We start from the raw sequence: 19,199 nt of genomic DNA, 5'->3' as shown, positions 1-19,199 counted from the left end.
ATAGTATAAATTACTGAAATAGCTATGTAAATTAATATTAATAATATAAAAGCTAACAAAAATTGCAGCAAAAACATTTACTCTAAAATAATATAAATATTCCTAGTTCATTCTCTTAAATAACCAAGCAATATAATTTAATAATAAAGATAACTCTGTAAAGTACCTTGGTGTATTCTTAGGTGAAAAACTCATATTGAACGTTCATTTAAATAAAAATCTTATCGAAGAATGTACAAAAATGAAGACGCTTTATCCCTTCGTTAATAATAAATTAACCCTCCAAATAAAATCATCAAAAGGCTGCAACATATTTTTCAATCAAAAAAAATGTTTGAGAATATGTCTAAATGCCCTAAGGTTCATAAAGAATTATCAAATTCACTACGATTCACCTCTTTCTTATATTCAATTATTGTTATTATTATAGTTATTTTTACGGTTAGAGTTATAACCATATTATTTATTAAAATATTAAAATTATCACATCAAGTTCGATTTATGTTAAAAAATATTAAAGACTTATCATTAATATATGATGAAACTTTGATTTTGTAGAAGGCACTAATAAATATAATTATATCATTGAACAATCCCATATAAGTATATTGTAAATATATGTTTATTTTATTTTAACTAAGATCGTAACGAGTAATGAAGATATACGTGATTATTAAAAATTAACCACGGTGCAATATAATAGTAAAAAATTTCCATGAAAAGTTCATTCCCAAATATTGTTCATATCTTATATTAATTAGTTTTTATCTGTTTAGAATTTAGTTTTATTTTTTTATTTTGTGTGTCCGTATACTGAAAAAAAAAATAAAAATAGAAAATGGTTTTGCACACAAAAAATGCTAGTCACGTTTGCGTCGATGTCCCTCGCACTTAACTACATCGTTTCTTCTGTGTGTTATAATGAAAATATGAAAAAATAAAATAAAAGTCCAGCCGGATGACTAATGTCCTTATTACGTGCTCCAAACTGATGATTAATTTTAACGTTTAATTTAATTAAATTTAATATTTATTTAATTTAAAAAAAAAAAAAAAAAATATTCACTTGAACAGCATACCATTTTCATCGAGTTAGTAATTTTATTTTCGCTGAGTAGCAGCAATATAAGAACAAAATACTATTAAATAAATTTTTATAATCGAGTGTAATAACTTACATTTTAATTACTAGGCTCAAAAAACGTAAACTATTAAAAATGATAATTTGATTACCTACTCACTTGCTTATGGTATAATCTATTATAACCAACATATTTTAATTTTATGAAGTACCTATTCAGATATTTGAACTATAAATTAATAAACAAAAGGTACTTTAAAGGCATGCTTAATGATATTATTAGTAATTGCGTTACCTTTATCATTATGATAGAAAATAGATTTATTGATAAGTATTATTATTATACAAATGGAATTTCGATATTTTTTAGTAAAAATCGCTAAGGAAAAAAAAAAAAAACTTTATGTGTAATATAATATTTTTTTCATGAGTTATTTTTTCGACAATTTTACATTTATATGATATGAGAGAAAGTTTAAAAGCGAAACTTTTTAAAGTGTGTAGGCTCTTACCCATCCGTTATAAAATGATGTAGTTTTCGCCCACCAGATAACTTAAAAACGTTATATATAATTATAACTGATTTGTTGATAAACTTTAAGTAAAAATCCAAATTATATTGTAGGTTTTTAATCCTTTTTATGAGTTTATAATGGAATATAGGTTTTTACTCTTAGTATCAGCAGCGTCCTGGAATAATAAATAATTTTAACTGCAAACTTACACTAAAAATCAAATCTTCAAATAATTTTTATTTTTTTATTAATCAATAAATATTGTATCAATATTTTTGAAGTCTATTAGTTTTATTTTTGTATATAGTATAGTTTGATTTTTATTATTTAATATTAATTATAACGTTATGATGTACCTAATGTTATATGACCAAATCAACTTCCAAATTAATTTAAATTTCAGATTTATTCATTTTAACATTTTCATTCTAAACTAATATTCATACTGAATCAATTAGAATTTAAATTACCCTATACTTTTAAAGAACTCGTACTGACCTAGAAAAATATCGCGTAAGATTTAGAAACTACATAATTTCTTAAGATTAAAATCTACAACTTTACTTATATATTGTTGTTTATCCTTTAATTTAGATATTAAGTATTATCAGAGTAGCATCAATTAATTTTGTGAATTTAAAGCTAGTTAAATTATAATATATATTAAGTAGTTAAATAATTCTATTTATTTTTTATTATTTATGTATTTGTTTGATAATATGTTAATGTTGAACAAACATTAATATAACAAACATATAATACATATACGTATTATGATAATAACATTATTATAATATATATTTATTTTTTTTTTTTTTTTATTGCTTTAAAATATCAAATTATATTTAGCTGATTGTATTTCATTTAATGCATCTAATAAACCATTTTAAATAAAATTTCGTCATTAAGATGGTTAGTTAAAATGCATTGTAAAATTAATTTTCAAAACAATTTTGAAGCTAATATATTCCTTAAACAATTAATTATCATTATTTGTTGATATATTAATAATATGATTATAGGTGTACATAATATTATAAAATATTTTTTTAATAATATTATCAACATTTTAAAAATGATAAAACTTCAAAAGAGAATATTAAAACATAAACCGTTAAATCATCTTTCATTTTAATATTATATTAAGTCCAAGAAAATTTAAACAATCTTAAATTTTAATCTAAAAAATATTTATTTTATTATTATTATTATTACTTTTTAATTATATTATACAATTTTTATAATTAACACTCAATCTAATATATATTTGAAAAATAGAATATCTTGGTATATTTCTTCTTATATATGATTAAATTAATGATGCAATTTAGATTTACTTCTTCATATCTATGGCTATCTGAGAATATGTGTTGAAAATTTATGTTTATCTTGTATCATTAATTAATTTTGATTACAAAACGTATCAGAAACTTCAACAAAAATAAATAAAATAGAATATGGATTGTAAAACTATAATTATTTAGTTTGGATAATATTTTAAATTTTGCAGTAAAAAATTAAGCTTAATTATAAAATGTTTATCTAAAAGTTTTTTCAGTAATAATTAACTATTTTTTTTTTTTGATAGCTTTTGGTACTTTTTATCAAAAATAATTTCCTTTGAAAAATTTGTTTCAATATTTAAATTCTCAATCTATTATGTGTACATTTTTAATGTTTAGAGCTCTTAAAACATTAAAAAATTTGTTATTTATCAAACAAATAAATTAGTTTATAAGATATATAATCACAAATAGTATTTAACTTAAAATTTTAAAATAAAAATATTTTTTTTTAATACAATTTTTCAGAAAAATATGGATATCTGTAAATTTTTTTAAACTTTTCTGTATAATTATTAGTAACTAGAATACTGTATTTAAATTTGTTTTATGTGTAAACATTTGTAGTTTTGTGGATTACACTGTCTGATAGTTAATTTTAAGATCTAAATTATATTCGTGCTTGGACGCTAAAGCAGTAATTGCTTGGTGGGGGGATTTAACTATATAGAAAGGAAAGTTAAGGGTCGTAATTTTACACTTAGAATAACTTATAATTGGGAATTAAAAAATTAAATTAATTAGTCATTTTTTACCAAGGTAAACTGTCACGATAACACTGTAGCAACCGTAATATTATTGTAATCACTAGAGCATGGAAAAACTATAATATTGTAAAAACTCAAAAAATGCCATTAAAAAATAAAAAATTATAAAAGTAAAAATTTAATTTATTATTAATTTAAAGTAAATTTAAAACAAAAATATGAATTGTATAATTAATAATTGTTGTGCTTTTTTATCTTTTATTAATGACATAATTTCTAAATTACTACTTTGTACTATTACTAAACTTGTTTATTACAAAATTGTTGGTGTTTAATCAGTTCGATATTACTATTAACTAGAGCTCGAAAGTTGTAGGAATTACATATTGTTCTATGTTTTATACTTCTATATGCTCTCGATTTATAACAGATCAATCTGGAAATTTGAACAGTACAATAGTAAGTTTAAAAATCGAAAATTTAAATGCATATATTTTGCATAATATTCAATCTTAGGGGAAAATTGCATATTTTTATTGATTTTCGTAAGCATATTGAGAATATTTTTTAACATTTTTTAAAAATGAATTTTTTTTCTAAACTTTTATATTATAAATAATATTAAATATAAAACCCAATATTATTTTATATAGGTATTTACCATTATGTCGCAGTTGAATATTAATTTGACGACAACGGTCCAACATGCATTTACTTTTTAACTATTTCGCACAAATATGCCGAAATCTTATTTTATCATCAATAAGTAAGTTATTGTTTAAATCTATCTTAAATTTATATATTGTCTGTTCACTAGTAAATTTTGTTTTTTACTATTGATATTTTACAGTATTTTTCCAATTTAAAAATATTTTTTTTCTGAATTTTAAATAATATTTGGATGCATATTTTAAAATCAGTTATGCATATTTTGCCTATTTTTGCCCCGTTAACCTACAAGCCCTAGTATTAAATAATAGTTATATTCATCATATAATTATATGAAAATTAGCAATATTATTAATAGTTAAATTGTAATCTATAATATTATTTTTATTGGAAATTCTTAAGACATATTTTAATAACATGGTCGACTTAAATTATTTATTTATTTTGTGCTACTGTATGCAATTATTTAGGTTCTTATATTTTTAACAGATGGAAGAAAATTATATTTCTTAACTTAATCAATTGTGCGTAGACTTCATGTATAATTGATGATTTTAATATTACGAAATTATAATTAAAAAATTAATTTTGTTTTTAAACAACATTTCAAAAAGTTAAAATGACTATTTTGCTATTGTTTTTACCGGGTTGAAGATTTTAAATTATATTTAGCTCTGTTTGAATATACAAGACAAATAAAAATATTTTTGATGAATGTGTAGCAATATCAGCGTATACATATGAAAATAAAATAAAATTTGAAGTTATACTATATTTTTATGGCAATTTAAATTATAATTAAGATTAATAATTTTTTTATGTTCTATTAATCTAACACAATAAATTTCTGCATAGATATTTACTAAAACAATAAATAACATATATTGTTGAAGTGTTTATTCAATCACTCAGATAAAATGAAAAAATATAATAAAGTACGCTATTAAAAAATAAAAATAAAAAACTATGTCAAATGTCAATTTTTCCATATTGTCAATATTTTTTTTGTTTTTTGATCATTGATTATTGTATCCTATTCAATAGGCTATAAAAGAAATGCGTTCTTCGTTCATACATTTTATATTGTTTCTTTACGGTAATGTTTTATTTAAAATAAGAAAAATACACGTAAAATAAAAGCTAAAAGGTTTTCATCGAGAAATAAATAACAGTAATGTATATATTATAATATGTTTATTATTTCAATGAGATGTTATAATAACTGCCATTAACAACACAAATAACAAACTCTTTGACATTTTAGTTAAAAGTGTTTTTTATATCGTATTTATTATTACGCCTTTTATATTGACTTGTTAAAGCTCGATAAGACGTTCGATGTTATATTATCAATATAACGTCTTTAGTCTGTTTTCAACAAATTCATATATTTTTTTTTTCATACTGTACAATAAATCCCCATTGGGTTAAACTATCTTATGATGGGTTCAAGTTTAAGAACCAATATAATGATCAGTTAAAGTGTTTGAATACTGAGTAGGAATTTAGACATATCTGTGAAAAAAAAGAAATTAGAATTACATTTTAAGTTTTTTTTTTTTTTATTGAGGTGATACAAAATTTAGCACAAAATAATGTAGATAATCGTTTAACACAAAAACCAGCATTTTTGTATTGACGTATCTATTGTAGTTTTAAAGTTGATAATAGCTCTGAAACGTCCCAATTGGTTTCTAGGTAGTGAGACATTTTGGTTTTTGTCATAAATATAATTTTTAATTAAAATTTATAAAATAAGTAAAAATAAACATAATATTATTATCATTCTTTCTTTTTTTTTCTTAATTGGTCTAGTTTTGTTTTTTATGAGTATTACTGTAATACTTTGGTAACTATTTATAACAGACATTTTTTATAAATTCTAATCTATTAATTTTTGAATTTGCATCTTAGTCCGTTTTTGTTCTTAAAAATAATTTCTTAATTTTAGACTTAAGGTTTTGTAGTTAGTCTGCACTTTGCAATTTTACTTATTTTTCGATTTGAACTTATTTTATTGATTAATTAAAATATGTTGGAATATACAAAATAGAAGCAACTATTAGACTTGTAAAATAATTCACAGCAATTAGTTGTTCGTTTTATAATACTAGTATATTCAGCCCACATTGTTGGTAAAAATTAACTATTTTTTCATCATAATTTTCTAGTATATAATTAAAGAGTCTTTCAAGCATTTAATTAATCAGTTTTAATGATATCAAATCATTAGTATCATAATCGTTAACTCCTTCAAGTGATTATAAGAATAAACTAGAAATCTATTTTTATGTTCATCTTATTTTAGATTCATTATTTTTAAAGAAAAGCTCTAATTGTTGTATCTTCTTTCACCATACTTGAATCAAGTAAAACTAACAATCTTTTAATTGAGCTAAAAGCAATACTTCAGAAATCGCTATTTGGGCTCTTTAAAAATCGATATGTATTTGTTTGGGTTAAAATAATTTTGAATTAAGCAAAAAAGTTTTTGTATTCGTATCATTAGTTTTATTTGGAAAAAAAAAAACTAGAATAACATAGAAGTTATTTGAAAAAGTGAATTCAAAAAGTTGATAAAAATTCTTGGAACAACTTTTAAAAGTACCATCAATAAACACAATTTTTATTTAATGTAATACTTTCAAATTTCTATCGTATGAAAATCCAATAATATTGGTTTCTGTAATGTTGAAAAAAAAAATAATCTCTCCAATTAATGAATAAAATATTATTATTTAATATATTATTAAGAGTCTCGCTCAATATTTTGAGCAACGTTGGTACTTTACTACACCGATTAGCATGTATATTTTTTCTAATTTTACATAAATCTGGATCATTTATGATTTAAATTTCGAATTTAGCCAACTCACAATAAATAATTATAACTTTTGTTGGTCGTTCTTGAACTTCTTGAGCTTTTCGTTTTGAATTGTTGTTAAATTTCTATCTGTTAAGTTTTTTATCATTATCCTTTTCATAGTTATGTATTATACTTTAACAGCCAATTGTATTTAAATTATTTATTATCAAATACGACGTATATGTTTTCTGTAGTCTGTACACTTGTCCAACGATCAATGTTGTCAACCATTTTTTTTTTTTTTTTTTTTTTTTAATCAAAATGTTCTGTTATCAAAACTATGGAGAAAATAAATAGAAATACGTCTTACAATGAAAAAAAAAAAATGATGAACTAAAGCTATTAAGATTATTACACTTAATATGTTTTCCATCTATTGCTTCTAGACTATTTTAGAAATTCGTTTTCTTTTAAAATATATATGATTTATTCACCCAATCTTCTTTAATTGGTTTAGGCATCTTTTTTTTTTTTAATTTAAATTTGTCTATACTACTTTAAAAATAGGTATTCTTTACGATCACTCCGCAATCGCACTTCATTCCACAAAAAATCAAATTTGAATCCAGCAATGAAGCATGTCCCAATTGATAAATGTCTAATAAACAAGATAAAATCAATAAAATAAATACATTTTGAACACACGTAATGTTCTCCTTAATAATCATCGGATTAAAAATAGTATCTAGCTAAATTCTCTCCTAACATAAAAATAAAATTTTGTTAGATGGCATGCATCTTTATTATGAATATTGTATGCTTTATTATATTCAATATAATCGATAATATCTAACTTAAAATTAAATTTACATTCTTATAATATATTAATAATGTCTTAAAATTAAATAAAAAAAAAAAAAATTACTAAAATTGTTATTTATGGTAGTTCAAAAATTTGAAGGATCGTACTTATTTCCACACAGATCGTATCATAAAGTACAAATACCACTTATGGACTTTGATTTGTGCAAATTCCACTAAAATGTGTTAAAAAATAAAACGATAAAATTCTATAAGCTGTACCTGTGTCATTATGTGAGAACAATGAAGATAGAAACAAAATCAATGTTATAAATAATTTATTAGATGATAAACAAACGGGTGATTCGTTTACAAAAATTCACGGAACAAACTTAAAGATTTTTATTATGCTGTAGGGCTGGACAGATATATTTTTCGATGTATTTTTTAAAGTATACTAAAAATCTGTATAGGTCTTTGTATGGTATACTATAAACAGTCTAACCTTTTAACTTTTACGTTTTTTTAAAATATTTATTTTCTTTATTACCTAGTCTTTTTTATAGTTATCTTTATATTTAATCAATAAAATATTTAAGTGAAATCATAGCGTATTAAGTACAACACGTTTTTTTTATTTTACCGACTATTTTTTCACTGTTACATTGGAAACAAAACATAATTTATTATATTTAAAACATTAATGATTATGAATATTTATTATTTTAAGACAACACATTAATTATTTATATTAAGAGGCCGTTCTGGTAACGAAATTCGACCATAAAAACACGTTTTCGTACTTTTCATTTGCCTTAACCCTCGTTAGTCGTAGAAACATAACTTTTCACAAAAATAATCTTTAGAAGCTTTACTAAACAATTTCATACCAGGTTCTCGAGTTTTTATTTTAAACTAATTATATTTGCACAACATTTTTAAAACTATTAAAACGCCATACAAAATATATAAAAAAAAAAAGATAGAAAAAAACTGGAATGCTATTATTGTCTATACAAATTTTCCCAGTTTATTATGATAAAAAAAAACATGTTTATACGACTAATGGGGGTTTAGGAAAACGAAAAGGTCCAAAGAATGTTTTTGGTAAAAAAAATTTAAAATGTACAGTTGTCATGTGCTACTGTGAAAAGTATAGCGACAGTGTTCGATAGGCTGCATACGAATTGCGTCCCAAAATACAAAAATATGAATCGTAATATCCGAGTTGCGTCCGTGGTTTGTCCACAATACATCCGAGTTGTGTCCGTGATTTTCTTGTTACATGTACGAGTTGCATCACGGTTAATAATTGATTAATTGGCTAACAATATACATATTTTTTTTTCCAATTTTACAGACTGAGGACTGTTATTTGTATAAATGGTGTATAAATGGAAATATAATAGTTCATTTTTTCACTGAACATTTTCACTATTTCAAGATTTTCCATTGCAAAATTAAATAAATATAAATAAAAATTTGATGATTTGATATGGAATGTCGAAATTTGACTGATGTTAATTGAAATTGCAAGGTGGTATTTATAGATACGATAGCGATAATCGAAATTATCTACGAGTTTATCACCAAAAATTATTGTTAGGTAATGGCTAAAAAACGCATTGACGCAATTTGTACATGTCGCGAGAAAACCGCGGACGCAACTCGAACAAAATATAATTCATGGACGAAATTCGAATGCACCGGTTCGAGAATAATGTTCACCTTGGTCCCTAAGAACATTTCAGTCGTACTACTCCTTAGATCAAAACTGGTTTTCATATCGCGGCTGAGCCACTTGCAGTTTATAAATAAATTAGCTAATACGAAAAACATGTTTTCGGACACTAGCCATCAGTAAAGTTTATTTTTGAAGATATTATGACTACTTTGTAAAGCGCGAAGATAAGGCAATCAGATTAAAAAAAATTGTTGAGTAAGCTTTTGGTATAGGAATTACTTTATACATATACAGTCCAGGACTTAGGGATTAGGTTTAACTAATCAGTTTGAAAGTAAAAGTTCAAAGGCGTTGGTGGGTTAACATTAGTGGAAGTATGCAGTCGACACCGGTGAGAGCGGATTACATGAAAAAATCTAGTGTTAAGTTAACCAGGAGTTAAAAGTGATCGGGAGATAGTTAGGAGCAGACGATTGAAAGATTAGAGTAGCCTCCGATTTCAAAGCATAGAAAGGTGCAATTTTTGCCCAAAAATTATTCACCATTCATTGTTATGAAAGGGAGGTTGGTAGAATAAATTAATTTTTGAAAACGTTTAGCAGTTTACTAAAGTGAAGTAATGGACGAGGAAGGGTTGAAGTTGTTATGGAATTTTTTTCCAGACATTTTATTTCTTGGATCTATTTAGGAGAGTTGTACCTATGAAAACAAGCATTTTTGTATTTGTAAAAATCTTGAATGAAATGGTGAAGGCAATAGCTTTGGAATAAATTATTGAGGCTTTTAATTTCTTGAGTACCAATGAAATTCCACCACAAAAGCGGAAGGGAATAGAGATTGCATCTTGTTTATTAGGGCAACTAAATAAATATGTAAAATACTTTTATTGTTTTATACAAAATATTTTATTTTATTAAAATGCACATAATTATGACCATTTTACATTAATATTGTACATATTATATTTTATTAAATAAAAGTATATATTTTAATATTATTTTTTTCGTTTAAATTACTAATTATAAAAATTGTGTTTAATCTAAATAGTGTGTTTCAATAAATCGTGTTATTACAAAAGTACACTACTATAAAGTTGGAAACGTAACATATTTTATTGTCATTTTAATATTACCTAATTTTCTACATAGGATATGCAGGAAGTAAGTAAATGCGCTCCATGTTTACTGAAAAACTAATATAAATTCAGATAATTTCAATATATTTATAATTGTATACATCATATCTTAAGTAATAGTGCAATAAGTATAAATAAAATTATGTTACAAAAAATTGTTTCTACTTTATGCGTTTCGCCGTTTTCTTATATATTTTAGGGGAACAGAAGTTTCAATCAATAATTAGTTTGTGAATTCGCGCGTATCATATTCAAATTACTTAAATGACATAAATACAAAATAGTCAACAACATTGATGAGAAACGTTCTTAACGGCTATTTGTAAAATAATAAATATTAAATCATAATATACCTCTCTAGAGAATATAGAGTAGCCCTGATATGGAGATAATGGGCGTGATTGTGGGCGACCGCCACGGCGGCAAGATGGAATTCAACGCCATCTTTTGAACGTTGTATATGTTTTACTTTAACCATAATAGGCTCTTAAATAAAAATACGCACGAATGTAAATCTGTTAACAAAAAAAAATAAATAATTTTTCTTGATCATGAATTAAACTACTGTATTTTGTAAGTAGGTACGTATCTTTAATAACATAATAAAATTATAAAAAAAAATTGTATTATTTTGTTCTCGTGGAAATATTTTTACTTTAAAATGAAAAAACAATTGTTCTTTATAACTTAACCCAACATAACCCTAATTTAACCTAACCTTACCCTACTATTAATTACTGATATAAATAATACGTATTAGAATAGCTGGTGGTTATTGTGCTAATACAAATGACTGGTACCTAATAAAAACTATGAAAGTCCGAGAAAATTATTATGATCATATTTAACATAATATTATTAATTATTAAGTATAATGATAATTGCTTTGGGTAGGTATTACTATTTTACTGTTATTAATTAATTTATAACTAAAGTAATAATAGATCAACGCATTTAACCTAACCGAGAAGGCCGGAAGTCGTAACGCTACGTAATAGGTTTGGAGGGTACCTCGAGTTTTAAATCTAAAAGTAACTAAAATAATCAGAAAATATTGATTTAAACACTTCAGAAAATTTTTAAATCTCAGTATTCAATTATTTTATTATTAAAAAAAAATAATAATTATAATATAGCTTTATCTATAATATTTTAAATTATTACTGATTATTTAGTCTATATAATATTTATGTATATACGGGTGTATTTAAACCAGATAAACCCAATAATAATCAAGAGGTATAATTTCTATAATTTATGTATTTTGTATGAATTAAATTTATTTTAAATAGAATAATAACTAATAGTTATATTAAAAAAAAAAAAAAAAAAAATCAAAACCAATAATAACATCATAACTCGTAAGTAATAATAATAATGATGATAATCTATATAAAAGAAGTAAAAATTTGTGGGGTCTTAAATATTAGGTATACACATTTGGATACTGAGACAACCGATAAATGTATAATTTTTTTTATTATTATCACTATGTATAAACAAATTGTATTAGACAAAATTTTTTTATGTTCTACTTTAATACCTTTTCTGATAAGTGATAGGAAATAAAAATGAAGGGTAACTAAAATTTTAACATAGGTAAACCATTGTTTGACAACATCAATTTACTTATTTTGTAGTAATCCAAAAAAAAAAAAAAATAATAATAATCGTAAATTCTTTAAACTTTTCACCGAATATATAAGTTATCATTTTATATCCATGGCATTATTTTAACTCCCTTTCAGCTATTTATAAGCAAAAGTTTAAGATTTTTTCAATGATTGTCGATAAGAATATTTTTCACTCGATAAAAAAACTCGAAAATATAATACAGGATTTTTTTTTGAATCATTATTATAAATATATTTTAAAATATTAAAGAAAATGCAATTTTTATTTTTATTTTTAAGTTGATTGCTATAAGTAGGTAAACAAATAAGTTTTATTATTTTATATCATGATTTAAATAACAACTGTAATTAATAAATGTTATAAATGAATTGATATTAGATGTAATTATCAAATAATTATTTATTTTTATCCGTATATTTTTAGCATATTTTTAGTCTAGTATGTCTGTTCTTGATTATTTATTGTTATGTACATGAATGTAAAAAAAGATATAGGTACTAAATATTATAATATCTGTTTCTTTAATTATTAATAAATGATTGCCTTTATTAAAACCATTCACTTTATACTACTATAAATTTGAAAAAAAATTATTTACTTATACATACCAAATTTTTTTGTAATTTTTAAAATATCAGCTATAAGTTCATTAAATTAATAGTTCAATTTTGTTTATTTTTGCTGTGTGTAGACTTGGTTATATTCGTGGTTATCTATGAATGTTGTAATCATAGAATTTATATTAGTATAAAGTCTATGCTTGAATAGATAATATCTATGGTGCCTTACAATAAATAATAGTATTCACGGTGATACGGTTTTTGGAAAACCATAAGTTAATTTTTATCTTGCTGTTCAATTAATTTACCCAGTGAAAATTATTGCAAGTAACAAGCATTTTCCGGAAAGTTTCCATTTGGAATTCGGGGAAAAAAAACGGTGTTCAAATTATATTTAAAAAAAATATATGTGTTGTTAGTTATTTTCTTAATTGGTTCACTTCACACCTAAGGCTATACTGTTGAAAATGTACCATTGTAATAATATAATTGACAATATTGTCTCATCCCACAGAAAAATAGGTGTAGACATAAAGACATCCCTATATATAACAAAAAAAAAAAATATAAATAAATAATAATAATAATAATATGGTAATATTCTTTATATATATGAACATTATATATTTATGAAAAATATTATATGATAATATTATAATGTACGTAAATGTATTTTTAAAAATAATTAATAATGTATGGTTTGTAAACCAGTCTAAATAACATTTAATCATAAACCCAAACATCAATGAACTATAATTGTACCATTTGCCCATTACATTGATTTAATTAATTATTTTTTTTTTAATTTTAAACGAGCTGAACATCCAAAATATTAAAAATGTAGGTAACACTAAACTTATAAAAAATTTAAAAATGTATAAATTATATTACGTTTATAATTACGTTATTACGTTATAAATTATACAGTAATTGTTAATCAGTTAAATAGACTTTTATAATTGTGTGCATTATGAATTATAATATGTCATTGAATAAATTATTTAATATGGTTATATTTTATTTTCAGAGCAATAGAAATGAGGATTCTACACTAAAATGTGAGTTTTTATTTTTATTTTTATATTATTATTATTATTATTTTTTTTTTTTTTACTACATTTAAATTTAATATTAATTATCCATTGAAAACATTATATAAAAATCAAACGATTTCTATAGTACATATAAATAATACAAAAAATGGTTAATTTGTATACTAATATTTAAATAAATATTAATTGCAAGCATGGTTATATTATAAATATCTAGGTTCATATTTTCGTAAAACGAATTATTATTATTTTTCACGCACAAATCCATGTCCAACATTATGTTTGATAATATTATTAAGCAAAAAATAATATTTATGTATCAATATCTCACTGAACCACGTTTCAAGAAATTGAAAAAAAAAAGAAACAATTTTAAAACTACCAATAAACGATCTAAAACGATGATGATATTGTTTATAGAAAACGGCTGTTATCAAAAAGGTTGAAGGATTATTGCACTGTAGGTACTGAACTATATTACGATAACGAACATTATATTATCATAATGCTCATATGTGAATACTGGACGAATCACAATGAAAATATGGATAGTGTATAATATTATGTGTATGAAACGCATTTACATCGTAAATTATTTAGTTCAGATGTCATGCCGGCGAATTTTCAGTTTTTTGTTCATCGTAAATTTCAGAAGGACGGACGCGGAAATTCCATCGTCTCACACGCGTGCCATTCTCTAGACACCCACAAACGTCCTGCAATAACCTGAAGACACATGCCCGATAATTCAAACGAATCAATACCAATCGAGTTTGCTATTTACGTTTTTTCTACATCGGCCAAAATTTGCTTTTCCACCGAACTCTCTGTTCTCTCCCGTCAACTGCGTGTAACCTAATATCTATGTATGCATATAAAAAATACCTCAGTCGTAAATCGTTTTTCGTTACTGCACCGAGTACCCCGACCCATCTGCTCTATTTCACGTCCGTCTGTACAACTGCAATGTCGTTACCGCATCAAACGGACAAACATATTTATGTCTCCGATACGACAAGCAGCCGTTGAAATGTAAAAAACTACTATCAAACGTCTCTCTGTCGAAATCCCATCCATATAAATTATTATTGCTATGTGACTGTACTTTCGTTTTGAATTATGCACGTACTACTCTGACGATAAAATTATGACGAGTTTTTTTTTTTCGTATTTTTACAGATCTATAGGAATTATAAGAGACTAAAATACAGTCGAGTCTGTCTTCTGTGAAACGTGTGATTGAATAGCTTACGTTCTACACGTTTTTATCAAATTTTTTGTTGTTTTTTATATTAAAGCACATAAATTATCCAAAAAAATTAACGATAAGCGGTAACATTATGAATTATCTCTCTTCGATTTTTCTTTTCAAAGCCAGATATGTATTTGAAGTATTTATATACCTACATTAATATTGACTTGATACAAATAAATACGGTTGCCATTTCAATATGTTAACTATTTTTTACACTGTAAAAAAAAATCATTAATAATATGCTCTGTTAATTTTAACTACGTATAACGGTCATTTTAGTTTTGATAGAACGAAAAAAATACCCAAGTGGTTCAATCTTGTTTGAAAGTTTCAGTTGAGTTCATAGTTTGTGTTCTGCTAAGGGAAATATTGTTTGGTGCGCTGTGTGTGTACATTATAGGTAGGTACATATAATTTAGTCCAATGTAATTTGACCTTTAAATTAATAACCAACATGTCGAGTTAGTAAGTTTAAAGGCGAAGTTTTTTTTATAGATAATTAGTCTAAGTTTGTTTTCATTCTTGTGGTGTATATTATATGATAAACACACCTATCGCTAATTATATTAAGTTCACAGCTCATTCCAACATATAGTGTTACAGTTTTTTCTATACATATAAAATTAATCATTTTAAATTAAGGGTATTTTTTTAGTGATTAAAGTAATTATAATATTGTATTCAATTCAACTCGTACATATTATATTCATTTATAACTCCGCACACGATTAATCATAATAAAATATATATTACGCAGTAAACATTTACACATGATGCAATTAAAAAAAAAACCATTATATTATTTTACCAACGTAATAATATACAATAATATTTATATTATGATAAACGTATACTAAACAGTCTGAACATCTGTCAACTTGTGTTTCAACTCGCTCAAAAACATTTCATTAGTTGTTAACAGAGAATGTCTTGTCATTTGAATAACATAAACTTGCAGAATTATGTTTAAAATAACCTTATAGTAAAAAAACGATTCATTCGCCTTCAAAAAACAAATGAATGTCAAACAAAGTTAAATTCTCCAAATGTTTTTTGGGTTATAACCTTTGTTATAAAATACATTTACGGTTATAGTTTCATGTCACTAACCGTTTTATGCAAAGTGTAATAAACCCTTATTAAATGACGAATTTCTACAAATATACGTTTTATTAATTGCTGATTACTTTATTTGGACAAGTCAATGAAAACTCTTATTATTTTAACATCATTGAAAAACAACGTTTAAGAAAACATTTATTCGAGTTTCAGAAATGTAAATATTATTTAAAGGATATGAAACCGTTTTAGTGATAAGCAATACAATTATATCAATACAATTTGATTATTGGATGTTGTTTACAATTTTACAAATTATTGTATTTAGGAAAAAAACTATGTAACAAAAAGTAGATAAACTGTATTTATAAAATTCAATTTTATTTTATTGACTAGTATCTAAAATTATAATTAACTTTAAATTTACGAAATTCGAATTTTAATTTAAGAAATATAAATTATCTACAATAACAATTATTTGATGACAATAATATACAGTTAAAGAATGGAAATATGAGGAATATAATATTATTTTGTTTTTGGAGCAAACTATTCATAGCTAAACTAAATAATATAAATGAATAATTAATTTATTAATTATAACTTATAAATAATAATTACATTAAAATTATAAATATTATATGCATTTACATATATATAGTATATATTATCAATATACTTATTGATAATATTTTGAAACCTTTTTATTTTATACAACATATAAAACTATTGTAAATTTTCAATAAAATGTTATAAATTCTTATGTTTGATAAATTAAAGTAGCTATAGATGCAACTCAATTATTCAGCCTATGACTATTTTTTATAAAACTATAACTCTTTTTGGTAAATTATTGTGTTCACAGAGTTTGGTTATTGATTAACCCGTTATTTATCGGATTTCGACCATCATTGCCTTCCAATTAGATGTCATTGTAAAATATCGAAGAATATAAAATTATAAACGATGATTACTGTGATATAAAATAGAAAAAAAAAGTGAGCGTGATCTCGGACGAGTTTCGCAACGACTGTTTTCCCCGAGGGTTCTTATCCCATTTCTATTACGCGTATAATAATAGGTTTGATCGGTACGGCAAACTCACGGTTTTTAGTGAAAAACACTCAAGTCGATCGAAATCTGGTCGTAAGTGCGTGTACGAAAGCGTCCCATCACCTATTTATTTCGTGTAATTATAAGACATATGTCCTATACACACTAATGATAACAATGTATATTGTACGTCTACTACGGTACTGCGCTCCCCCATACACATAACTCGGACACACTCGCGCACTTTGGAAATTATGATAATGTGCAGTCGACCGTCAAACGTTTCGGATAAATGAACGGGGCTCCGGCATGAAAATATTAAAATAATAATAAAATTGACGTTCTACTACATTATAACATATTATTATGTACTGTCACGGAGATGACGCGTGTCGCGCACGGCGGTGTGTTGTATAGTTGTACATCTACCGACTACCTCGCCGGTTTTGACGAGGCTCTAAATGTTTTGACAAGAGCTTGTTAGCGTGTGCGGTGAGCTCGACAATTCGCGTACAGTCGTCCCTGCACCGTGTGGTTGGTTGCTTCAGTGCACGAGCGTGTAGAATATATACCGAACATGTCGTGTATATAAATAAATGTATATATATATATATGTGTGTGTGTGTGTGTGTGTACAGTATACACACACACGCATAATCTATTTAACCAGATAGACTAATTAATCATTGTCAGCCAATTTTTGTGTTATTGACAAAAAAAAAAAAAAAAATATATATATATTAATAATAATAATGTTTCTACATCTCTTAAAGTCTTTGGAACACCTATGATTTATTTTTATCTCGTAATTTTTTAGGTTTTTATCTTGAAAAAAAAAATAAAAACTTGTCCGGTATGCTAATGTATGAAATGAATGGAGTAGTGGATCATGACTTTGATAGCGAACCCGTTACACCGTTTTTACTTAAAATTTACTATTTGATATTTAGTTATTCAATATTATTTTAGATTTTTAGCGGAGCGATTTAACGATTTTAAAACGATTGATTTTACAATGATGTGAATTTTTATATATTTTGTTTATTTTATGTGTTGTGTGTGTCATTAGTGATCAGTGTCATAGCCTTTTGAAGCGATGAAAACGCTTTGAACTTTAACATTGAAAGAAGTTCTTTTGAAAGTTTATTGTTTGAAATTATTTATCATTGAATTTAAATTTAATATATACAATATATTAGAATGGTTTACTTAATGACGAGATACACTCAACTTCTACTGAACATTAAAATGGTTACTAACTTTTTCTAATTTTTTTTTTTTTTTTTTTTATTGCCTATGTGAATTATTAAATTTTGTAAATCGTAAAGTTGTTTGTTGTAAATAAAAAAAAAGTATTTTTATTTACGCCATGATTTAAAAGAACAATGGAAATTAATAATTATTTAAACATTAAACATATTAACTATAAATAATGTATTATAATTTATTGTTATCTGTATTGGTTGTCAATTTGTTTTTTAGTGTATTTTAAATACAATTTTGTTTTATAAAAATTGAAGTTTAAACATCGAAAAAATTAGATATTTCAACGAAGTAAAATAACTTTAATTATTCTTCTATAATTCAAAAATATTGATGGTGTGGACTAAAAACTTTTATGTATTTTATTATACTTTCTATACACAAACTATTTAAAATGTCAAGTTATTTCTTATTTATACCACGAACCTATTTTCTCTATTTTACGGAATGACAGTATTAATTTAAATGTTTATAACGATTATCAATTATGAAACATATTATATACTATTATAATAACTAAATATTAATGATATAATAAATGCTATGTAATTGGCAAAAGTTAATTTAATGTACCATGCTAT

The 19,199-nt window shown here is 24.1% G+C and overlaps 1 long non-coding RNA gene across 1 annotated transcript in view; it reads left to right on the top strand.

Annotated features, from left to right (window-relative positions):
* Positions 1–19,199, top strand: part of LOC112595243 — an 87,850-nt gene that overhangs the window by 54,645 nt on the left and 14,006 nt on the right. Inside the window, exons 3-4 of the long non-coding RNA XR_003114696.1 lie at positions 13,964–13,994; positions 18,555–18,558. This is a non-coding gene — a long non-coding RNA (uncharacterized LOC112595243). The remainder of the gene's footprint in view (positions 1–13,963; positions 13,995–18,554; positions 18,559–19,199) is intronic.

This window comes from Melanaphis sacchari, unplaced genomic scaffold (genome assembly GCF_002803265.2).
Source record: "Melanaphis sacchari strain LSU unplaced genomic scaffold, SCAv2.0 Contig261_pilon_pilon, whole genome shotgun sequence".
Classification (NCBI taxonomy): domain Eukaryota; kingdom Metazoa; phylum Arthropoda; class Insecta; order Hemiptera; family Aphididae; genus Melanaphis; species Melanaphis sacchari.
Note: the sequence above shows the minus strand (reverse complement) of the source record. Positions and strands in the feature narration are given on the sequence as shown.